This window comes from Maniola hyperantus, chromosome 25 (genome assembly GCF_902806685.2).
Source record: "Maniola hyperantus chromosome 25, iAphHyp1.2, whole genome shotgun sequence".
NCBI lineage: Eukaryota > Metazoa > Arthropoda > Insecta > Lepidoptera > Nymphalidae > Maniola > Maniola hyperantus.
In genome coordinates, this window is record NC_048560.1 from 2467522 (window position 1) to 2490885 (window position 23364).

The following is a 23364-nucleotide window of genomic DNA, read 5'->3' on the forward strand; positions in this document are numbered from 1 at the left end:
TCTCCCTGCCAGGTCAATTAGCCATGGCTAACAATATCCCATGAGGAGAAATAGTTAACCATGTTACCAGGGTACACCGACCCAAGCGCTGCTCTTCCCCCGGAAGGGACCCGCAACACTCAGGCACACGGGGAGGTTACCTGGCTGGTACCCCAATCTGTCTATACCTACTCCAAGTTAGAGACGTGATAACCCAGTGGTTATGATATCCGCCTCCGAGTCGGGAGTTCGGGGTATCAATCCTGGGCCTCCACCTCTAACTTTATCTTTATTTTGAACTAGCTTATGCTCGCGACTTCGTCCGCGTGGACTACACAAATTTCAAAACTCTTTTTCACCCCCTTAGGAGTTGAATTTTCAAAAATCCTTTCTTAGCGGATGCCTACGTCATAATAGCTATCTGCATGCCAAATTTCAGCCGGATCCGTCCAGTAGTTTGAGCTGTGCGTTGATAGATCAGTCAGTCAGTCAGTCACCTTTCCCTTTTATATATTTATAGAGGTTTTTTATTCAGATACAAGTTAGCCCTTAACTGCAATCTCAGTGGTAAGTGATGATGCATTCTAAGATAGATGCGGGCGACCTGAAAGCGGTATGCGAGTTTATTTTATACTAGCTGATCCCCGCGGCTTCGCCCGCGTAGATTTAGGTTTTTAAAGATCCCGTATAGCCTATGTCACTCAGGAATAATGTAGCTTTCTACTGGTGAAAGAATTTTTAAAATCGGTTCAGTAGTTCTAAAGATTACCCCTACAAACAAACTTAACGACATTACCTCTTTATATAATACAACGGGCCGTGCAGCAGAAATCGTAATATTTTAATTTCGCCATAACTTCAAAACCAAACGTCCAATTTTAATCATTCAAAGACCAAATATTATCTCCATAAACTGTTCTTAGTGATGAAATCATTTATTTTGATAAGGATTAATAGCATGAGTAAAATAAACGCGTTTAAATGTAGTCCAAAAAAATTCAAGATTTTTAAATAAAAAAATGGTTGCTGTGCCTCACTCGACATAGATGGGTATAGTGTGTCGCGGACTTTTTTGTAGATATTTATAAGATCTACAATTAATTAGAACATTTTATGGTTCTATCTTTTATAGTTTAGGCAGCGTACGCAAAATAAGTAACTTTTCTGGTTGATTTTTTACACCTTGTGTCCGAAAAACCCAAATATCTTACGGAACCCTATTTTTTTCCAAAATAAAATATAGCCTATGTTACTCGTGGATAATGTAGCTTTCGAATGGTGAAAGAATTTTTAAAATCGGTCCAGTAGTTTTTGAGCCTATTCAGTACAAACAAACAAACAAACAAACAAAGTTTTCCTCTTTATAATATTAGTGTAGAAGTGTAGATGTAGAAATACCCCTTTGATTTCTCCACAGCATCGTACCGGAACGCTAAATCGTTTGGTGGCATGGCTTTGCCGGTAGGGTGGTAACTAGCCACGGCCGAAGTTCCCACCAGACGAAACTTTACGAAGTAACTTACTTTACGGTGAAGGAAAACGTCGTATGGAAACCTGCATGCCTGAGAGTTCTCCATATTGTCCTCAAAGGTGTGTGAAGTCTGCCAATCCCACTAGGCCAGCGCGTGACGGTTTATGGTCTAAACCTTTCTCATGAAGAGAGGAGACCTGTTCTCGGTCGTGGACCGGTGAGGGATTGACATGATGATACTCAAAGTTGTCTAGCGGGAGGCTTCGGCCGTGGCTAGTTAGTACCCTACCGGCAAAGCCGTGCCGCCAAGCGATTTAGCGTTCCACTACGATGCCGTGTAGAAACCAAAGGGGTGTGGGTTTAATAATTAAAAGAAAAAGCTGCCATACCCCTTACAGGTTAGCCTGCTTCCATCTTAGGTGAGATTACTTGTATCTGAATTAAAAAAAAAGTTTTCAGTCACCTTTTCTTTTATACATATTATATTTAGATATACCTTCTCATGAAGTTCAGAACTTCGTTGCGTTCATTAGAGTAATTAGTTCTCATGCGGGCGGTATTGAATTACTTGCAGCAAGGCATCGTTATAAGAGAGAATATTTAGTAAGTTTATAAAGCAAAAACATGCCCACATAATATGATCTTTTTCGAAGGCATAATATTATACGAATACTGGGCTCTAGGTATAGACTAGGATTCAAGATTTCCGAGTAAAGGCTAAATATATAAAGCTAGACAGTGGCTAGAGTAAACAAGTGGAATTTATATAATCTGCAACCGGCGAGTAGCGTCCGCAGCTGTGCTCTATTTATCTCACGGGGAAAACAACTGGGGCTAACATGTGAAACTAGGTTTTCTTTTCAAATACAGAATGTTACCAGAACGCTAGCAAACCATAAAATTCAAAGTCCTGACTGACTGACTGACTGACTTATATATCAACGCCCAGCTGGTCCAATACAAACAATATCAAATCAATACAACATGGACAACATGGATAACATGGAACAATGTGGACAATATCAAATTTTGAGAGTGTGTTCTTTGTAAAAAGTAAGTATCCACTAAAATGGATTTTTCGAAATTCCACCCCTTAGTGGGTTAAATAGGGGATGAAAGTTTGTATGAAAGTCCGTCATTTTTCAAGTTATTTGCATGAAAATTGGTATTTGGGTTGTCGGTCACTGGGCGATGAAGAGAGTGCTTGGAGTTTCTCTACGTGATCAAATCAGAAATGAGCACTAGAGTAACCGACATAGCTCAACGGGTTGCGAAGCTGAAGTGGCAATGGGCAGGACACATAGCTCGTAAAACCGATAGACGTTGGGGTCTCAAGGTGCTGGAATGGTGACCTCGCACCGAAAGACGCAGCGTTGGAAGACCCCCACTAGGTGGACGGACGACATCAGACGAGTCGCATGGAGCCGCAAAATAAAAGGTAGCTAAGTACTAAGTATCTGTACAAAAAGGCCTAAACCTAACATAATCCCCGCATTCTCAACGCGTCCCAAATATACTTTGGCATTATCTCGGAGTGCCGATTTACTGAAGAGCCTGATATACTCGCACTCTTAAGCCTGACTAATTCGGCCCAATTCCTCTTCAAAGATAAGAGCGATTGTTCTAGGTTCATGATGCGAGCCTAAGTTGTTTTTCTGTGCTAAGTAAATAGGCTTTCACGTAACGTTTCCACGATATATTGAAGTAACAGTACGCAGCCGAAAGTTATTTACATTGACCTTTAGAATGACATGTCGGCTGTGTAGAGCGTTGTCTCTGTCACTCATACCTATATGACGTTATGTCGGTCTCAACGACAGAGACAGTCCTCCCACCCAGTTGTGGCAGGTGGTTGCAACGTCACTAAGTGTCTGGCAATGCATGACGTGATTTTAAAATACTATTCCGGTTAAATTTTGTTTTTTTTTTTTTTTTTTTTAATACAATAAAACTTAAAGCTAGCCTTATCTAATTACTATATAAATCATGACCGCGTGGAATGGTGCCAAGAATACTGGCTGCATTTCCGCGCTGGACAGCCAGGCTGATCCGCTGCGCAAAAAATGAGCCAGCCCTTCTGTCACCGGTTAAAATATATAATTTCGGACAAAATATTCTTAGTTACAAGAAAATTGGTGATCTACACAATAGGCTAACTAGAAACAGAGACAAACTTGCAGCTCCTGCCTTCCGCCTCAGGAAAGTCCAAAAGTCATTTGTGGGTATGGGTATTACCTTTTATAATAAAATCCCGCAAACTATTTTGGACTTACCTTTGCACAAGTTTAAAAAATCTATTAAAAATATGCCCCTGAAAAAAGCATATTACACAATTGAAGATTATCTAAATGATAAAAGAGCGTGGATTTGACCTGCAGCTCGTTCCAGCAACGCACAAGACTGCAAATACTATTTTATACATGGCATAATCTTGTACCTATATCAAATATTTGAAAAGAGCAACCGCCGAGTTTCTTGCTGGTTCTTCTCGGCAGGAAAGGCATTCCGAACCAGTGGTAGATGCATCCGACTATTCGTAAGTACTTGTAAAAGTTTATACGAATAAAAAAGATTTTCAGTTTTTCATTTTAATTTTCATAAAAAATTGACTTTGTACTTTGACGTAAGATTCTATATGTCTTTATTACCTTTCATCTCCCAAAGCCACCATGATTCAAACTTAACAGTCGCTTACCGTTCCTACCTGTGTTGGGGACGATACGCAGATAAACTTTCAGCTTTTATAAAATAACGAATGTCTGGCACGCGCTGGCTCTCTCTGTACCTATTATGATAGCAGAAATTATCAACTTGCTCTAGGGGCTTAAAACACGGCACTGCAGCTTTTATTTCTGTATTGTTGTAAGAAAATCGTTTGTAATTTGTTTTGTTAAGGGAAACATAACAATTTTAGAGCTAACGCGCACCACGGTGCTGCGAGTTGCGGTGCGTTTTAAAATCCGTTAAATTTAAATGTATGAAAATCTGGTGCGGAATTAATTCCGCAGTGCGCGGGTTTCTATGTAGTTCTATAATTCACAGATTTTGCGGAGAAAAAACGTACGGAAATTTCCCGTGATGCGCGCTAGCTCTTACCGTATATTTCTGTAGTGATACTTCCTTACAAAGAGATAAATTAATACAAATTAGAAATAAATACAAATTAGAACAAAACTGCGTTTGTATGGAGAACGCCGGGAAGCGGGCTACTTGCATATCATCATCATCATGATCAACCCATCGCCGGCTCACTACAGAGCACGGGTCTCCCCTCAGAGTGAGAAGGGTTTTGACCATAGTCTACCACGCTGGCCACATGCGGATTGGTAGACTTATGCAGAACTCTCATTCATGCAGGTTTCCTAACGATGTTTTCCTTCACATTTAAAGCAAGTGATATTTAATTACTTAGAACGCACATAACTCCGAAAAGTTAGAGGTGCGTGCCCGGGATCGAACCCCCGACCTCCGATTAGAAGGCGGACGTCCTAACCACTAGGCTATCACAGCTTCCTGCATAATATGCAATATTGCATGATAATATATCATATTGATTGAAGTCACGAAACGGTGAACATAATTAAAACGTTTCAAGAGCAAAATGAGATACGTTAATTAAATTTTCATAAATAACTATGGGATTTCGTTTTCAATTAATAAGTAACTAGGTAGGTATAGGTACACTATCAGTACCCATATTATTATACCTAAATGTGAAAGTGTGTTTGTTTGTTGGTTTATTAGTTTGTTGGTTTGTTGGTTTGTCCTTCAATCACGTCGCAACGGATTGATGTCATTTTTTGTGGGTTGGCATCTCGATCTGTCGTGGACTGTATGCGGCCGAAAGTGATGATCATCGGCCTTTAGAATGACATTTCATCTTTGTAGAGCGTTGTCTCTGTCACTTATACCCATATGACGCCTTGACGGTCTCAACGACCGAGACTACAAATCTGCTGTCTCCTTCCAAAGATCGACTATCGATTAAATAAATAAATAAATAAATGTTTTATTTGCAAAATTAGATTCCAAAGTTCGTCAATTTTTGGGCACATACTGAACCTACGTGTTTCATTTCAGGATTTTTGAAAATTCCACATTCTTTTCGATTTCCAAAAATCATACTCAAGCTAATGTGAGGCGGGTCATTTAGTCTCAAACCCTTGTTCGCACTATTTATTCGGACCCCTATTTGTAAAAATAATTGTGTAGGCCGTAGACAACAATTTAGTAATTCGGCGACAAATTACAAACTTTACCTATTAGCCGCCTTCACGGCTCTGCAGTATAAATATTTTAGGATCACTGTACTGAATGTGTTTAGCTTTTAAACATTTTTAGTACATCTTATAGCTGACATTTGGGGAAAATTCTGAAAACCGTGAATTTAGGGTTAGATCACACAAAAAAATTAAATTGTGGTCATGAACTAACAATTAGTATTTTGAACTTTCGAGGTGAGATAACATGGGGTATCAAGTGGGGTATCATATGAAAGGTATTCACCTGTGCATTCTAAAACAGATTTTTATTTATTTGTATACATAATAGTTTTTGAATTATCGTGCAAAATGTCGAAAAAATACGACTGTAGTACGGAGCCCTCATTGCGCGAACCTGACTCGCACTTGGTTGGTTGCCAAATTTCATGATTCTAGGTCAACGGGAAGTACCCTGTAGGTTTCTTGACAGGCAGACGGACAGACAGACAGACAGACAGACAGACAGACATACAACAAATTGATCCTATAAGGGTTCGTTTTTCCTTTTGAGGTACGGAACCCTAAAAACCACGAAGGTTTAGATGAAGTGTGTCATTCCGAATACTTATTAATACATAATAATTTTCTATAAATAATTTACATTGTTTATAGAAGCACTTATTAAGATACGATAAATATAATATAGTGGATCTATGTAAAACGGACACCAGAGAGACCAGAGAGTCTGCTAGCTGCTAGCAAATACAACACATTTGAATTTAGGTTACCAATCTGTGTATGAGGGAGATTGTTTGTTTAGGATCTGATTGGTATTTGCCACATATCTACAGACATCTTGCTTAATGTTACATGTTATTTTATGTGTGTTTACACATAGCTGATGCCTTTGTCCGCGTGGAATTAGGTTTTTTTAAAAGTCCCGTGGGAACTCTTTAAATTTTTCCGGGATAAAAGTAGCCTATGAGTTAATCTAGGGTAGGTACTAGCAGAGATTATATATACTTGTTAATATATTATCTCTGGTACTAGGTATATCCTCATTCCAAACAGCCAAATCCGTCCAGTGGTTTTTGCGTGAAAGAGTAACAAACATACACACACGCACACACTCATACAAGCTTTCGCCTTTAAATAAATCCATACTAATATTATAAATGCGAAAGTGTGTCTGTCTGTCTGTCTGCTAGCTTTTCACGGCCCATCCGTTTAACTGATTTTGATGAAATTTGGTACAGAGATAGCTTGCATATCGGGGAAGGACATAGGCTACTTTTTATCCGGGAAAATCAAAGAGTTCCCACGGGATTCTAAAATACCTAATTCCACGCGGACGAAGTCGCGGGCATCATCTAGTAATAAATAAATAAATAATCATTTATTTGCAAGAACGTTGGTACAAAAAAGATGAAAGTATACAATATAAAGAGCCCTAAACATTGGACTAAATTAATAGTGTGCAAATATTTTAAGAAATATAGATAAAAAATTAAGTTATTAAACATTATATCAAACGAAATTATTAGTCTTACAGCATGCAATCAATAAAATGTCAGAGCATATTAAAAGAATACAATACAATGAAAATTAAGTAGATGTCAGTAATTAAATTTATCCACACTTACTACCGTACTCTGAGTCGCTTAATCTAAATATATAAAAGGAAAAGGTGACTGACTGACTGACTGACTGACTGACTGAATGACTGACTGACTGACTGATCTATCAACGCACAGCTCAAACTACTGGACGGATCGGGCTGAAATTTGGCATGCAGATAGCTATTATGACGTAGGCATCCGCTAAGAAAGGATTTTTGAAAATTCAACCCCTAAAGGGGTGAAACAGGGGATTGAAATTTGTGTAGTCCACGCGGACGAAGTCGCGAGCATTAGCTAGTCGTTACTTAAGTTTAGTTAAAACGATGCAGAGCTATATCTCTCACATAAATCTGTCTCGTTTTAACTCAATCTTAAGTAACGATTAGCGACTCTGAGTGCGGCTGTTACTAAGTCAACAGTTATTGCATTAAATATTTTTGGACGTAGTAGCATTTTTCTAAAAGTAACTTATTAAGTTTATTTAGTGTAATATATCTGCTCTTTTTTATAATATTATGGGTAGTGTTATACATACAATGTACATATATTCTTGTTTTTATCAAAGAAGTAATTAAACTATTAGGTAATAAACTTAAATCTAAAAAAAAAAAAAAAACATTAGGTAAATTAAAACTAAAATAAATTAAATTAAATCTGTGTATAAAATTAATATATAAAATAATAGGATAACTAGCACAAGCATTTACAATGCAAAAAGTGTGAAAATAGTTGGAAAACAGTGGAACCTGCCTCACCTGAAGCTTTAATTAATCCCCAAGCGTTGACTGCCAGACTCCGTGAGAGCATTTTATTTAGGGATACCATGATTTTGTAAGGATAGTTATTTCAAAAATTCAAAATTCAAATCATTTATTCAAAATAGGCTTAAGAGGCGCAAGCTCAGAGTCACTCAGCGGGCGATGGAGAGAGAGCCTATGCTTGGAGTTTCTCTACGTGATCAAATCAGAAATGAGGAGATCCGTGGGAGAACTAGAGTAACCGACATAGCTCAACGAGTTGCGAAGCTGAAGCGGCAATGGACAGGGCACATAGTTCGTAATACCGATAGACGTGGGGGTCCCAAGGTGCTGGAATGGCGACCTCGCACCGCAAGACGCAGTTTTGGCAGACCCCCCACTAGGTGGACGGCCGACATCAGACGAGTCGCAGGGAGGCATTGGATTCAGACGGCGGAAGACCGTGGCGTGTGGAAGTCCCTACAAGAGACCTATGTCCAGCAGTGGACGCCTATCGGTTGATGATTCAGAAAAGGTACCATAGGTCTTTCACGGCCCATACGTTGAACCGATTTTGACAAAATTTGGTACAGAGATAGCTTGCATACCGGGGAAGGACATAGGCTACTTTTTATCACGGAAAATCAAAGAGTTCCCACGTGATTTTTAAAATAACCTAATTCCACGCGGATGAATCAGCTAGTCATATATTAATATCGATACTACGAAAGGTGTTTTATTAAACTACTCTAAAAATGAAAGAACTACAAGAGCTGGGCCACCCTATTTTCCTTGGCTCTACGCCAGGCGCTTTGTATGACGAGCCTCATTGTGAATTGCGTGAATTGTGAACTACGTTGTCCTTGTTAGTTTTCATAATTCCGTTTATTCGCTGCTGAGCCAATTTACAAGTAGAAGAAGTACCTAGTAGCTGGATTGTTTGCTTTTCCTGTAGGTCTAGTAGTGGCATATTACATTGTTGGAGAAACGTTGATAGATCAGTTAGTCAGTCAGTCACCTTTCCTTTTATATATTTAGAAGATATTATAAACTGCCACCTAATGCATGTTTAACCTTTAAATATCAAAATTTGCAAAAAAGTCTTTATTCCGAAGCACTTTAGTCCTGAACTAGTTTCAACTGGGTCGAACCGGTTGAAAGCTGAATTGTGGAACGCAGCACTTGTTTGACTCCTCTTAATATTTATTCGTGAAGTTCGCGCGACTCTGTGTATTTTATCTACTACCGTTTTAGTAGATAAAACTATAGTTATAAATCAGTAACATCGCACTTGAACAATCCCGTAGGTATTCAATGAGCAGAGTGTATTAGGAGTACGTATCGTACCTACCTACTATAGGATGCAATCTAAATATATAAAAGGAAAAGGTGACTGACTGACTGACTGACTGATCTATCAACGCACAGCTCAAACTACTGGAAGGATCGGGCTGAAATTTGGCATGCAAATAGCTATTATGACGTACGCATCCGCTAAGAAAATATTTTTGAAAATTCAACCCGTAATGGGGTAAAATAGGAGCTCGAAATTTGTGTAGTCCACACGGACGAATTCGCGAGCTTGAGCTAGTTATAAAAAAAACTATTGCAGTAACACATATTATAAATGTTACCAAATTATAATTTCAAATTGCATAAAATCATGATTTCAAATTTATAGCAAATTTAATTCCACCGATTACCGGCCAAAATGATAATAATTGTGTTTCAAACGTCGAATCCTATCGATAATGTTTTAATGCAATTATCAAAGTCGACGAAAATGATTAAAATGAACGAGGTTTAAACCCGTAATTAGAATGCAAAGCTGACATTTATCGTTGTTATTTTCCAAATGGAACAAAATATCACTTAATTATTTTATGGAAATTCAGGGAAAATAAACTTAACGAGTACTGAAATCATGAAATGTAGTCTGTTTTAATTGAAAACTTACACATGGTTATATTTTCATAATATCATCATCATCATCAGACAATAGACGTCCACAGCTGAACATAGGTCTCTTGTAGGGACATCCACACGCCACGGTCTTGCGCCGCTTGAATCCAGCGGTTCCCTGCGACTCGTCTGATATCGTTCGTCCACCTAGTGGGGGCTCTTCCAACACTGCGATTTCCGATGCGAGGTCGCCATTCCAGCCCCATGGCACCCCAACGTCTGTCGGTTTTACGAAATATGCGCCCTGCCCATTGCTACATATAAATGTTACCATTATAATTTCAAATTGCATTAAGTACTTATTAAAATCATGATTTCAAATTTATAGCACATTTAATTCCACCGATTACCGGTCAAAATAATAATTATTGTGTTTCAAACGTTGCTTCCTATCGATAATGTTTTAATGCAATTATCATAGTCGACGAAAATGATGAAAATGAATGAGGTTTAAACCCGTAATTAGAATGCAAAGCTGACATTTATCGTTGTTATTTTCCAAATGGAACAAAATATCACTTAATTATTTTATCGAAATTCAGGGAAAATAAACCTAACGAGTACTGAAATGTAGTCTGTTTTAATTGAAAACTTACACATGGTTATATTTTCATAATATCATCATCAACCAATAGACGTCCACTGCTGGACATAGGTCTCTTGTAGGGACTTCCACGCGCCACGGTCTTGCGCCGCATGAATCCAGCGGCTCGTCTGATATCGTATACATATAATATAACATATACAATATACATATATACAATGGAACAGCAGTTGTTCTTGTCCGTAATAAATGAACCAATCGGACGGGCAGCGGAGCGCACTTTTAATCCCGGATCGTTGAAATTGTTTTGTGACATTCCCGGGTTGTTCCGAATTGGTCCGGGTAAAATAGGATCAAATACTTAAAACTCTTTCCGTACGGGGCTTAAAATATTTGGATAGGCAGGCTTTTCAATTTATTGAATTTATTCAAATTTTATGTATAATAAAATAAATTCAATATTTATTCAATTTTATTCACTCTTGATTTAAAGGTAACCTGAGCATCAAGTTTTTATCTATATAGGTACATAAAAGGAAAACTGACTGACTGACTGATCTATCAAAGCACAGCTCAAACTACTGGACAGACAGCTAGCATGCAGATAGCGTATTATGACGTAGCCATCCGCTTAGAAAGGATTTTGGAAAATTCAATCCCTAAAAGGTAAAACCCCTTTAGGGATTGAATTTTCCAAAATTTTCGTAACTCACGCGAACGAAGTGGCGGGCATAAGCTAGTTACTACATATTTATTATCTTCACATCATCATCATCATCATGATCAACCCATCACCGGCTCACTACAGAGCGCGGATCTCCTCTCAGAGTGAGAAGGGTTTTTGGCCATAGTCTACCTCGCTGGCCATGTGCTGATTGGTAAACTTCACACACCTTGGAGAACATTACGGAGAACTCTCAGGCATGCAGGTTTCCTCACGATGTTTTCCTTCACCGTTAAAGCAAATGATATTTAATTAATTAAAACGCACATAACTCCGAAAAGTTAGAGGTGCGTGCCAGGGATCGAACCCCCGACCTCCGATTAGAAGGCGAACGTCCTAACCACTAGGCTATCACAGCTTATCTTCACATGCCATCTGCGAAATCGTTCATGTCTAACTCTTATATCTGAATAAAAAAATAGTCAAGTGCGAGCCAGACTCGTTCACTAAGGGTTCCGTAACATCCTGTCAAGAAATAACACTTTATATTTATTTGAAATTTTTATTATTTTAATGCGAAAGTGCGTCTGTGTGTCTGTCTGTCTGCTAGCTTTTCACGGCCCAACAGTTTAACCAATTTCGATGAAATTTGGTATAAAGTTAGCTTATATCCCCGGGAAGGACATCGGCTACTTTTTGTCCCGGAAAATTAAAGATGAAAATCCCGTGAGGATTTTCATAAACCAAAATCCACGCAGACGAAGTCGTGGGCATCATCTACTCATACATATTTAAGGAAACCGTAAAGCGATTTATTAAAGCAATACAGAGAAACACAAAGTCGAGCAAGCCCCGAGTCGCGATAACGTCAATTACGTAAGAAATACGGCGTTTGTGCACAATACTGTGACATAATTATGCTCGAATTTGCATTAATAACTTCTTTCTTAATACATTTGTTTTTGAGAGAGAGCCAGCGCGTGCTTCGTCATTTTATAAAAGCTGAAAGTTTCTCTGCGTATTGTTCCCAAGGTTGATATACATTACACAAGTGAGAGCGCCAGGAACTCACCACTGCGCCAGGGGGGTTGTCAAATCGTACTCCGCCTATCTCTATCGCCTTTCTACTATCGTATACCGCAAGCAGAAGGCTTGAGGGCTTATTCCACCTTCCTAAACAAAACGTTCTAAATGCTATAGTTACCGTCAAACTAGCCAACTTTGCCATTCAATGATAGTTTTCCCAAAAAGCAATTTATAAGCAAAATGTAATTTTGGTGGTTTGATAGATCCAGCCGCGAAAATTCAAATTTTAGTTAGTTTTTAGAAAATAGTAGACTAATCATACATCGAAGGCTTATGGTAATGAGTTTTGCGGGCATAACATTTATGGATCTACATGTTTTTCTAAAAAACTTTGGTCAAAAATACTCATTTACTTCATATTTGTGCAAATGTGGAAAAATTCAGAAAATTGACTTTCAGGAATAAATATAAAGTAAATGAGTATTTTTGACCAAAGTTTTATGGAAAAAACATGTAGATGCATAAATGTTACGCCCGCAAAACTCATTACCATAAGCTTTCTATGTATGATTAGTCTACTATTTTCGAAAAACTAACTAAAATTTGAATTTTGATGTATCAAACCACCTTAAGTCAAAATTTGTTCGTTTTTCATGGCGGGAAAAGTAATCCGGACTTTTAGCCAACATTACCCACAACACAAGTGAAAGTTTTAAATGAGAAAGAATTGGAAAATTGCGTGATAGAAATTAGAAATGCTACTTATATAGAAAAAGGAGAGATGCGTATCTACAGGATTGACAAATTAATTGCTTCGTAAAACACAAAGCACAAACAGGTCTTTATCACGCTTCGTTTACACGCTTTATAATTTAATGAATGCGTCAATCAATCCGAAGCAAAATACCGAAGCACAATTCCGAAGCGACAGAATGAAGCGAAAATTCAATACAGTTGCGCACACATCGAGTGTAAATGAAATTTCGATCATCAGTTTAAAACCTGATCACGGGCTTCGTATAAGTCCCGCAAATTTCTATTGCGCTGGAACCATGTCTCATTAACATCGAAATAACGTCATTTTGACGTCAGCCGAAATAAAAATATACCATCAGCTCGAAACTTTAGTCTAGTGCTGACGTCAATTTATTAGCAATTTGCGGGACTTATATCTTGTGTTGAAATTGAAAATATACATCACTGCCCATATTATTGTAAATTGCAAAAGTGTGTTTGTTTGTTGGTTTATTGGTTATTATTTTTGACTATAAAACATAAGGCTAGATTATTGAAACGAGGTACGTTTGATACGTCTACCACTGACATCTTATTCTGAAAATTTCAGCATTCTCGCGACATAATTTACAGATATGGGGTATACGAGGGGTTGGAGGGGAATAATTTCCGATTTTTTAGTTTTTCTGTTGTTTATATGCAATTCCTAGCCTACATACGTCTTCTAGGACTTCTGGAAATACCCTAACATTTTTGACTATGAGTTATGATAATCATCAGTGAGTCACAAAATCAATGTATTTCAGGTATCACTAAATCTGAAACTATAAAAGCTAGATAATTGATACTTAGTATGTTTAATAAATTTGCTGAGAACATCTTATGCTGAAAGTTTCAACTTTCTTACGTCATCCAGACCGAAGCTATGACTGCTGGAAAATACGACGAAACGCTTCGAGAAAAGGTACGTAGTGCCCCGTCCTTTAGTTTGGCTCGTCTTTTTTGGCTGACTTTTTCTTTTCTCAACAAAAGATGGGGTATCAATGTGCTGTAATATCGAAGCCTCACATTTCGATATTATAGTAAGTCAGTATACCGAACCACTAAAACAGCTTTTGGTACGGTTGTTAACTTATAAGATGCAGTAAAGAGAATTGACGACTCATTGAAGCCGCGATTCCATCTCCAAGTTATATTGGACTATAATTCTCTAACGGATTTCCGTTAAATTTCACGAGCTCCGGGAATCTTCGGAAACTTCATGGTTTCCTTATTTTATATTGGAGAGTGTAAAAATCTTCGATGTGGCTTCCGTCGTATTTTTTTGGAAAAAGAAGATAATTATACAGTGATCACATGAGTAGATATAAAGTCCCGCAAATTGCTAATGCGCGTGACCGCCATTTTAGTGACGTCAGCACTAGACCGAAGTGTCGAACAACCAGTACCGTTGACAAAACTGTCGGTAGAGTACGCGTAACGTGTCTTGAATAATTACAAATTCAAACAATTTGTTTCGTTTTCGTTTGTTATTGTTGTTAAGTTTATTGTTAATTTGTTTTAGTTGTTGTTTCCTTTTTGGGTTAAATATGAGTAGGAAAATGATTAATAGTCGTGCCCGTGAGATTATTATTAAAGTAGACAATTATTTTGTAAAAGATACGATTCAATTCGAACGAGAGAGATTTCAATTTCAAAGAATTCAAAGAAAGAAAGAGGATTCAAAAATATTACTTCAGAATATTAAAAAAATAAAAAACTCAAACGCATCAAAATGACTCTGACACAAGTCACGACGTGGTTAATGGAAATGTTACAACTTCTTCAAAATAAAACCAAGCTCACAGAGCGTGTACTGATTGCCACAGGGGTAGCTAAAATACTGTACAAAGGTACACAAATATGTACTACTTAATATAAAGTGTTTTAAAAGGAAAATATTAATAAAACTGACATATATCAAAAATAAGTAATAAATTGTACTTAATAATAAAATATATTCATAGGGACCTTCAAATTGAATACGTCCATAAAGTTATCACCAAATCTGCCAAAGCCCACGACTATAGGCTTCACCACCACGTTAACGTTGAAGCAATCCAGCTGCTTGACGTAACGGAGACAGTGAGAAGACTAAAAAGGACCAAACCTTTTGAGTTAGTGTGTAGTGATTAGTGATAGTGTACATAGTGTAAGTGCTGAAAGAACACGTGAACAAAGTGTCATATCTCAAATCAAGAAAGACTAAGATGCGTCAGCGTCTTAGTATATAAGATAATTTATAAGTTTAGGTTAAAATAAAATTACTTATTAATCATACATTAGGCTAGATCGTAATATAATTGAGTAGCTAATTGGCACTCAACAATAAGGAAAAAAAATAAAAATATTAATATTACTGCTAGGTTTATAAATTATTACAATAATTCTAAAAAAAAATTTTTGCCGACGGCATGTTTTTATTTCAGCTGACGTCACGTCGATGTTAATGATACGTGGTTCCAGCGCAATAGCAATTTGCGGGACTAATATCCCGTGATACTGCCAACTCTAAGCCTTTAAGCATTAAAGGAATTTTCATGGACAAAGGTATTTTAATATAACCAAAAGGATTTCTCCTTAAGATCTCGTGCTTTTATATGACCAAATTCCCACTTTCCACTACTAAGCTTAAAGTAGGTATAATATAACACGTTGTGCTGGCATTTTAAAATTCCGTTCGTACTATGCGGTCATTGAGTATAGATCATGGAGCAGCAAACTTCATACAAAACGCGTCAAAAAAGCGCCCTTACAAAATCAATACAAAGACGTAACTTTGAAGTAATAAACGTTAAACAGATTAGAAATAAAACCGGTCAAGTGTACCGGACATGCACATGAGGGGTTCCGTACCATCGTTCAAGAACACTTTTTTATGATGTTTTTAAGCCTTATTTATGTATATTAACAACCTGATGGAATTCCGAAAAAAAAAACAGATTTATTTCTTGTATACAATAAAAGAAAACAAAATTTCGGCTTTCGGCTGATTCTAAGAAACTCCGCTTATGAGGCTGGTCGGCAGAATCAGGTCTTTTCTTTCACCTGTGTGAGATAATTGCAGTATTAAGGCTGCCATGGCATGTTTGCCTTTTTTCTAATTTTTTTGTTTTTCTATAATGAGAACTAAAGTTTTTTTTTTTTAAATTGTTCTTGACGCCGTTTTATAGTTACTCTAGTTATACGAAAACTTCCAGTTTGCGGGAAGGAAGGAATTTACATTTTTAGCTGGAATTTCGTTCCAGTCCAATACCGTAGTCATAGAGGAAGATCTTTGAATACATTTTTTCGAGCTCAGTGCGGTGTACCTATCGTGTCGGAATTCTGTGATACGTAACGATGACGGTAGAGATGACGAGTCCCGCTCCAAAAATTGAAAAAATCTGTGAAAAGTATTTGAATTTTTTTTTGAGTAGGTAGGGCTTGCAATTTCAATTTGGAATAATGTAGGTTATCCATAGCGCACAAAATAGTCACTATTTTCTCCCAAATACCCATACATATATACTTGTACTTATCGAAAAAAAGCTGTATGTTTTAAATATTATTAAAAGTTCCTTTAATTATTAATAATTTAAAATTAAAATACGTAAGAGATTATTTTTAGTTTAAATAGACTGCTGAATGCAAAGCCGACCGTTTCTATGCAACCATTTGCAACCTTTCCAAGCAATCATTTTTAGTTTTTACTTAGTTTCTTTGTTTTGTCATGATTATTTCATGTTTTGTGTGAAATAAAGTTTATCTATGTATCTTGCCATTAAGAAATTCGTCAACTGTGCTAACTTAATTTTAACACAGTGTTTAAAATGCAATGGAAACCCTGAGAGAACTCTTTCATTCAATAATGCAAATCTGTTGTCAGACAAAAGAAGCCATGAATCCCGCAATATATTCAAGGAATGTGTTATTGGATGGCCACAAAGGCTGATCGTGGAGCGACACTGATCGATCGAGACTGAGCGTCAAGGAAGTTTTGCATTTGAAGGGTACAAGGGAAGAACATGCAATTTCACTTACAGCCGTACTCAGAGTCGCTAATCGTTACTTAAGATTGAGTTAAAACGAGACAGATTTATGTGAGAGATATAGCTCTGTCTCGTTTTAACTAAACTTAAGTAACGACTAAGCGACTCTGAGTACGGCTGATAGACAATGAACTGAGAAATAGCTATATTAATTAATCTTTTAATCAAATGTAAAGCTTGAAATTAAAAAGTGTATATGCTAAATATATAAAAAGAAAAGTGACTGACTGGTGATTTGACTGACTGACTGACTGACTGACTGATGTATCAACGCACAGCTCAAACTACTGGACGGATCGGGCTGAAATTTAGCATGTAGATACCTATTATGACGTTGACATCCGCTAAGAAAGGATTTTTGAACATTAAACCCCTAAGGGGGTAAAATAGAGGTTTAAAATTTGTGTAGTCCTCGCGAGCATAAGCTAGTTTTTACTAAGTATAATGTTGTTATAGCGAGAATAGAAATATACATTCTGTAAAAAATTCAACTCTCTACCTAATTACGGTTTACGGGATGCAGCCCGCTGACAGACAGACGGACGGACAGACAGCGGAGGCTTAGTAATAGGGTCCCATTGCCACTCTTTTTTTTTAAAGAATATGTATTAGCCATTAAATGATTAATATTCCCCTTTCCTCTCCAACTAAGCGTCAAGCTTGTGCTAGGAGTAGGTACGACAATACTGCAACGGGCGGGGTTTGAACCGTCGACCTTTCGGTTTTCAGTCCACTCCTTTACCCGTTGAGCTATTGACTCTTCCCGTACGGTACCCTAAAAAATTTAATTCTTTTACTCTTTACAAACTAAAAGCAAAAATAAAGTAAATAGCTTAATCACAATACCTACAGTCTCCGTTTGGAGTCGTGCCAAGTGAAATTTTCTCACGTTACAGTTAAAGCAGCTCGGGAAATAATTACAATTTTCCAGGTATGCCGTGATTTCGCTCGCTAAATTAAGTCTTTTTTATGTTTATTGCCAAATTAAAAGATGTGGAGTAAACACGAAATGAAATTTTTTAACTCCCAACATAATATTTTAAGTTACACGAAAACAATGTTCTGTGGAATTGTTCCTCTTATATAGCTCTAAAAAAAAGTCTGCGATAGCATATATATCTATCTTTTACGGTAGGCTCACAATAACCATTTTTATGATTTTCAAATGTGGTCTAAAATTGTCATTTGTTTCAGTTTATTATTATTTGTAAAATATTTAATTTTAATTATAAGGCAAGATATTAAGTTTAAAAACTGGTCAACTCCCACAAAAAATAACATATGAAGGAAAAAAAGAACCCTTATAGGATCACTTCGTTGTCTGTCTGTCTGTTCGTCTGTCGTGTCTGTCAAGAAAACCTAAACCGTTGACCTAGAATCATAAAATTTGGCAGGTAGGTAGCACAAGTAAAGGAAAAATACGAAAACTGTGAATTTGTGGTTAACACACAAAAAAAATGTGTTCACGAACAAAGTCACATGTTTAGTTCCCAACAAGTCGAGATGGCAATCGGGGTATGAGGCGGGGGGACGCCCCACACATCGGTACGTCACCCGCGCTCGCCCGGACCGGACTAGCAGTGTTGCATATAAAAGTGAAATAATAATATCCTGTACGATCGTACGGAACCCTTCGTGTGTGAGCCCGACTCGCACTTGGCTTATTTTTACGTCAAAACAGCTTTATAAGAGAGCCCTGAAGAGTAAATCAATACGGGGCTATGAGCGACCATTATCAGTAGACAAAGGATCAGGGATGTGAGGGGAAATCTTATCTGGACCTTTCCGGCTTAGGCCGAGTGCGCATTACGCGTTTTATCGCGCAAGCTTAGTCTTAATTAAACTCATTCTTCGACAAGAATACATCTCAAAGCTTCCCGAACGGTGCCCAGCCGAGTTGGATTCGGCGGCTAACCTTACAAAAAAAAAAAACTTTTTTATTCAAATAAACTTTTACAAAAACTTTCGAATAGTCGGATGCGTCTACCACTGGTTCGGAATGACTTTCCCTACCGAGAAGAACCAGCAAGAAACTCGGCGGTTGCTCTTTTCAAATATTTGATATAGGTACACGATTATGCCATGTATAAAATAGTATTTGCAGTCTTGTGCGTACAGACCTATACAAGCTTTATTTTTCAGCAAAAAACATACAAAATGAACTAGCTTGTGCTCGCGACTTCGTCCGCGTGGACTGCATATATTTTAAACCCTATTTCACCCCCTTAGGCGTTGAATTTCCAAAAATCCTTCCTTAGCGGATGCCTACGTCATAATAGCTATCTGCATGCCTTTCAGCCCGATCCATCCAGTAGTTTGAGCTGTGCATGATAGATTAGTCAGTCAGTCAGCCAGTCAGTCACCTTTTCCTTTTATATATTTAGATTTAGATTAGGAATAAGGTGTTATCGTCTCGTAAACCACGAACAAAAGGGTTTATACTTTTGGGTACATCTTTAAACTACCAAATATAGAGCCCTAGTGAGAGGACCTACAGACTAGCTACGAACAGAGCTTTGTACCTCCTATATCGCACAAAAACAAACACAAACAAACAAAAACCGTCCAAATGAGATTCAGTCTGATGAAAATCATTTATGATCCAGTTCGCACGTTCGCAATGGCCTTAGTATAATGGGTTGTGGCACTGTATGCTCTTGAGTACCAAGCCTTTTTTGGGGTTGGCTCAGTTTATTCCGGCGCTTCTTCTGCTTCTTGGCTGGAGGAAGCGCCGGGATAACCAATCTTAGTTATAAGATGTGATTTGTGTCGCACATTTTAATAAATAAACGTTATTTCTCTTTATTGTTATTATTCTTTCTTTTACTAGAATGAATTCGACCATGATGAGGATATTATATTGTTCATAGCCTTTATTGATTGACATCTATATCTATGACACAATATTATAACCTATCTAATCAAATAGTTGTATGAAAAACTAGCTGCCCGGCGAACTTCGTACCGCCTAACAGTCGATTCTTTTTCAGGATTTTTTTAAATTTTTCTCTCCGTAAGAACCATAGTATTTTTTTTTACAAAAAGAATATTAGCCATATTAAATAACTAATATTCCCCTTTCCTCTCCAATTAAGCGTCAGGCTTGTGAGTAGGTACGACACACGACAATAGTGCAACAGGCGGGATTTGAACCGTCGACCTTATGGTTTTCAGTCCACTCCTATACCGGTTGAGCTATTGAGGCTCTATTTGGTTTAACTCCGTATTGTAAACACCTTGTCTTCCCATATTCAGACAAATAAACTATTTCATTTCATTTCTTTCTTTCACTAAAGTGAATTACTCTGCGATGAATCTGCTCTGTCCGATAAGCGTATGGAACCCTTGTACGGGTAATTTAACACATAGAATGTGGAGAGCATTTATTTTGTAACCCTAAGAGTACTTCGCTAATGAGGTCAGAGTTTTCATTAACTTACATGGGAAGAAAGTAATTAATTCTATGTTTCTGGAAAATTTCTAGCTGACTCGCCCCGGCTTCGTTCGAATAGAATTTTAAAAATCGCCGAGGAGGTGCAATCCCCAAATATCCTCATCTTTAGCGATAAGTCCGCCTTCGCATGCTACATCTATTAGATTAAAATCCTTGTACCTAATACCTATGTTTTTTTATTTGTGCAATAAAGTATCACTACCCCTATTATAAATGCGAAAGTGTGTTTGTTTGTTGGTTTGTTCTTCAATCACGTTGCAAGGGAGCAACGGATCGACGTGATTTTTTGCATGGGTATAGTAAAAGACCGGGAGTGGCATAGACTCCTTTGTATCTCGGAAATTTAAAGAGTTCCCACGGGATTTTTAATAATATGGATTTACAAAACAGCGCGGCCTCCGCGCGAAACTTTGTGGCTAATTTAAAGGCGTCCTAATGAGTAGGTTATAAATAGAGTTTAGAGATAGTAGAGATTAGAATCCCGCCCGCCCACAACGCCAGAACAGCAATCTGTTGGCGCTAAAGAAACACATTCATCGCACTTCACGGTAGCCGCTGTACCAGATTTATTGACCCACTACGTGCTTGCCTGTAAATCTTACTAGTTTTCAAGTGAATATGAATTCACTACACTACATAACTACTTAATGAAACTTGAAATTTACAGGTCAATACAACAAAAAAAAACTACATAATATAGTATATATACATTCAGAAAAACTTATAACTAAAAAATTTATATTTACAAAAAATATACGCCGTCCAAATGGTCATTTATGGGCATTGTGCCCAAAACACTGGCGCTATTACCTCGCTGAACGGCAAGGCTCAACCGTTGAGCGAAATAAGCACCAGCTCTTGGGTCACCAGACGCGTGGATCAGCTTTTGGGACACGACGTTTATAAAAGCTTTCGTGTCCGATGACCATGGGCCCAGAGTCTCAAACGCAAGCGCCGCAAATACATAGTCCTTACTAATGACTGAGTATTTACGGCGCTTAAGCTCTTGAGCTGACTCGCCTGCTGCAGCCGCTTTTTGGCACGTGCCCGATAAATGGGACGCTGCCAACGTGTCGACGCAGGTCGCATCCCACACCAGCGCACGCCCCATCGACCATGGTACTATATAGTCATCCCATCTGGCCTCTTGCCGTCATCCCTGAACAATTACTTAATTAATTTCTGAGAACATCCCAATATACATACCTATAACACACGAGTAGATATCCCTAACAGGTCGATTATTAGAATCCCAATTGTTGTGATTGGCTGAATTTGTGCTATTCTTGTTGCAACAATGCATTGTAGCCAATAGCGAGCGAGCGTCAACCAATCAGAGGTGATTGCGATCGTGACATTGTAGCTGTCATTCTACCGCAATCGAGCAGTCTATTGCATCATGCGTGGTGAATAGAAGTCTTTGCGATTTACCTACACTTTAATTCGGCATTCGCAGTAAATACCAAAGCAGCTTTTCATTCAAATTCAGTGTATTTTATTGGCTATTCAATAGTTTATCAGAGTTAGTGCAGAGAGCCCATTTAGTACGGAGCGTATTTCTGAGTACATAATCGGATAACGCTTTGAGTGAAATATCTCTTCAGCACGCTTTAATTCCAATTTAGTTCGTTCAATTGAATTAATTGGTAATGGTAGCGCTTTATATTCCATCAGTACTCATATTATAAATTCCTCCTCCTCCTCCTCCTCCTTCAATTACGTCGCAACGGAGCAATGGATTGACGTGATTTTTTGCATGGGTATAGATAAAGATCTGGAGAGTGACATAGGCTACTTTTTATCCCGGAAAATCAAAGAGTTCCCGTGAGATTTAAAAAAAACCTAATTCCAAGCAGAAGAAGGTCGCGGGCATGCTAACTTAAAAAAATATCCTAAATTAAAAATCATAAAACCTTAGGGTTACACAAAAAATAGTAAATAGGCTACTTGACAATTTTTTTAAGTTGGTCTTAAATGGTTAATATTTGTCCTATTATATCAAAAAAATTAACACTATATTTTTTTGCGCCCTAAAAACCGTAAACTTTAATTTAAAAAAATATTTTTCTTAGACAGGTGAAAACACTGTCGGCCATGTTTGGTCGATAGATTATCTGTGCTACAGTATAACCCTCAGGGTTATACTGTTGTTTACAAATGCATGACGTCAGAGCACAGATAATCTATCGGCCAAACATGGCCGACAGTGTTTTCACCAGTCTAAGAAAAATATTTTTTTAAATTAAAGTTTTACGGTTTTTAGGGCGCAAAAAAATATAGTGTTAATTTTTTTGATATAATAGGACAAATATTAACCATTTAAGACCAACTTAAAAAAATTGTCAAGTAGCCTATTGTGGTCAAGAACTAATAATTAGTATTTTCAAATTTCGAAATAAGATAACTATATCAAGTGGGATATCATAATATGAAAGAACTTTACCTGTGCATTCTAAAACAGATTTTTATTTATTTTTATGCATCATAGTTTTTGAATTATCGTGTAAAATGTGAAAAAAATACGACTGTAGTACGGAACCTTCGGTGCGCGAGCCTGACGCGCATTTTGCTGGTTTTTTTTAAAGCACTCAAGTGCCCCAAAAGGCCCATTGTCATCCGCAATACGAATGCACTGGCAATAAATAACAAACTGAATTTTCATGAGAGGCCATTTTGGTTTCCTTAATTGCTTTTTGCTATTTGTAAAGCTCTTTATTGTGGAATAATTTTAAAGGATAATTCAGTTAATTTGGTAGTTTTATATTCAACTAGCTGCCCCGGCGAACTTCGTTCCACCTAACCACAGTTTAACGAAATACTACCAGTTGTTCGGCGCTTTGAAGTCGAGCGATGCCGCCGCTCGTGTAGGTATATACGTGTTCCTACGCAAATATGCAAGGG